The sequence below is a fragment of the Cynara cardunculus genome, unplaced genomic scaffold (assembly GCF_001531365.2).
Source record: "Cynara cardunculus var. scolymus isolate 2C unplaced genomic scaffold, CcrdV1 Un_Scaffold_6813, whole genome shotgun sequence".
Classification (NCBI taxonomy): Eukaryota; Viridiplantae; Streptophyta; class Magnoliopsida; order Asterales; family Asteraceae; genus Cynara; species Cynara cardunculus.
This window is the reverse complement of record NW_020203176.1, coordinates 2,128-5,608: the sequence shown is the minus strand read 5'-3', so window position 1 is coordinate 5,608 and position 3,481 is coordinate 2,128. Positions and strand designations below refer to the sequence as shown.

The window sequence follows — 3,481 nt, the reverse complement described above, 5'->3', positions numbered from 1 at the left end:
ACATAACCAGTTGTTTTTTTAAAAGAAAACCGTCTTGAACAACATAAAGCCCTCGAGAGTTGTTTAGGGCTGACTTGAGGATAGCTGCAAAATCTGGATCATCTTCATAAAGTTCCTTGATAAAGAAGAATCCAAGAACTCGAGCTTCCCCAATGGACAACATGGAGTGTCTTCTAGAGAGTGTGTCGGCCACAATATTTGAGGAACCAACCTTGTGTTTGGATGCAAAAGATAACATTTGCAAAAATTCAACCCACTTAGCATGTTTTGGATTGAGTTTATGCTGCCCATTAATGTACTTAAGGGCCTCGTGATCCGAAAAGAAGACAAATTGTTTTGGCTTGAGGTAATGAGACCAATGATCAACAACATGGATAATGGCATAAAACTCCTTGTCATATGTGCTATAGTTAAGTTTGGATCCATTGAGCTTCTCACTAAAATAAGCTACCAGTCGTTTTTCTTGAACTAAAACAACCTCAATACCAACACCACTTGCATCACACTCGAGTTCAAAAAGCATGTCAAAGTTAGGTAAAGAAAGTATAGGTGCTGAACTAACCATCTCTTTCAACAATTCAAATGCTTTTTGGGCAGATTTAGACCAATCAAAAGTCCCTCTCTTAAGGCATCAGTTGTAGGAGCAACAAGTGTAGAGAAGTTTTTGATAAATCTACTATAAAAAGAAGCCAAGTCATGAAAACTTCTTACCTCCGTGATGGAACTTGGAATAGGCCACAATTTGATTGCCTCCACCTTGGATGGATCCATAGAGATTCCTTGCTTAGAAACCACAGAGCCAAGAAACATAACATTAGGCACCATGAAGTCACATTTTTCCATCTTTCCATAGAGTTTATGCTTCCTTAATAAATCAAACACCCTTCTTAAATGGCCCATGTGTTCTTCATCATATTTGGAGTAAACAAGGATGTCATCAAATTAGTCAACAACAAATTTCCCAATAAGTGGTCTCATGACTTCATTCATCAACCTCATGAATGTAATAGGAGCATTAGACAAACCAAATGGCATAACAAGCCATTTGTAAAGGCCACCCTTGATTTTAAAGGTTGTTTTCCATTCATCCCCCTTTTTCATTCTGATTTGATGGTACCCACTTCGAAGATCAACCTTAGAAAACACATAAGCACCATGCAATTCATCCAACATATCATCCAATCTAGGAATGGGGTACCTATATTTGATGGTAACGTTGTTAATATCCCGACTATCAATACACATACGCATAGTACCATATTTTTTTTGGAACCAAAAGGGCTGGAACAGAATACATACTCATACTAGTCCTCACATAGCCTTACGAAACCAAGTCATCTACTTGTTTTTGCAATTCCTTAGCCTCAATAGGGGAGAATCTATATACTGCCTTGTTGGGAAGGATTGAACCAGGAACCAAGTCAATTTGGTGATCAATTCTCCTAATAGGAGGTAAACTACAGGGTAACTCTTTGGGGAACACATCAGCAAATTCAATCAGTAAGGGCTTCACCAAACTAGGCACATCATCACTTCTTTTTTCTTAATCGTGTTCTAACATTAGCAACATAAGTACACAAACACCACCATCTAACTTCTTTTCCACCTCCTTTTGATTCATGAACAAACCCCTTTTACTTTTACTTCCCTTTCCATATTTTGACAATTCATGGGGTTTTAATGAGGTAAGGATGATTTTCTTTACATTCACATAAAGAGAGTAAGTGTTCAAGTGCCCATTATGATAGACATATTTATCAAACAACCAAGGTCTACCCAACAGCAAATGACAAGCATCCATGGGCATAACATCATACTTCATCTCATTATGATAAACAACATCGATAGAAAAAGGAACAACTACTTGGCGAGTAAATTTTACCTCATTCCCTTGGCTAAGCCATTGGAGTTTATGTGGACGTGGGTGATGTAATGTAGAAAGACCAAGCTTATCCACCATATAGGTTGAGGCCGCATTTATACAACTTCCCCCATCTACTATCAAGTCACATACTTTGCCTTTGATTGTGCACCTTGAATGGAAGATGTTCTCTCTTTGAGCTTTGTTACTAGGAGCTTCAATAGAGTGCACGACTCTCCTAACCACCAACATTTCACCATAATCAGCCCCTAAAACCTCCTCTTCATTAGACTCAACATAAACAGGTTCTTCTTCAAACTCTTCATCTTTTTGCAAGTCTTTAACCTCCTTTAATATAAGAGCTCTTAGATTGGGACATTGAGCTTGGAAATGCCCAAAACCATGACATTTGAAGCATTTCTTCCCCTTACATTTTGTTGATACTTCTCTGACCTTCTCCTTACCTTTAAAAGTCTTGTGGGAAATTTTGGTTTCCTTAGAAGTAGTGTTCTTCATAGGAAATGTGGGCTTGGTAAATGGCTTGTAAGGATTCTTCTTCTTGGCTTGTTTCTCCACTTTGATTGCAAGTTTCCAAGCTCCTTCAAAAGTCCATAAAAGCTGCAATTCAACCTTTTTAGCAATAGAGGCATTTAGACCCTCAATAAACCTTGCATTAGTGTGTTCTTCAGCCTCTCTTACATTAGTATGAATTTTGAGTTGTTCAAACTCTCTAATGTAGTCCACCACCTCCTTGGTTCCCTGTTTTAAGTTGATCATTTGAATGTAAAGGTCTTGCTTATAAGAATGAAGAACAAACCTTTTTTGCATACATTCTTTGAGCTTGGACTAGGTCTTGATCTTCTTCTTTCCTTTAAGCTCCCTTTCATTCTTCATGTTGTCATACCATAATGAGAATACTTCTTAAGCTTAATCACAACACTTTTAGCCCCTTCTTCTCATCATAGCCTTTAATTTCAATGCTTGTATCCATGATTTGAACCCATTCAAGATAGTCAGCAGGGTTTGAAGAACCTTCAAAATCTGGTGGATCAACTTTTATGTCTCCTACATCATCCTTCCTCTTCTTACGTCTTCTTTGTTGTGAGGACACTCCAGAATCACTAAAGGATCTGTTATCCTCTTTAGATTCTTTACTTGATTCATGATTTCTAGGATTTCCATCATCTCCACCATCTCTTCTTAGACCACCTTCTTCTTACAGTTGGAGAATCCTACCCATTTGTTCTTGCAAGGCTTCGATTTGTTTATCTCTTCATTCATTGTGAGCTTGTTCCAAGATTAGATTTCTTTGAGACATCTTCAAAACAAAACAACATCAACCAAAAGCTCTAATACCAAATTTGATGTGATTTTATAGTATTTTGACAACAAACTAAGGATGAAAGGCAGAAAACTATGATAAAGATGGAACAAAAACGAAAAATTACAAGATAAGGATTCCACAACTCTAATCTATAAAGGAAATAACCTCCACCAAGATTAAAGATAAAGGAATTAAGAACCCATTCTAATCTATAAAGGAAAGCAATCCACCAAGATTAAAGATAAAGGGAACACTTCAAACCACCAAGATCAGAGATCTATAAAAGAAATGAAGGT

General features: G+C 37.2%; 1 pseudogene; it reads right to left on the bottom strand.

Moving 5' to 3' along the window:
* Window positions 1-873: 873 nt before the first annotated feature.
* Window positions 874-2,638, bottom strand: LOC112504765 (annotated as a pseudogene).
* Between the last annotated feature and the right edge of the window lie 843 nt (window positions 2,639-3,481).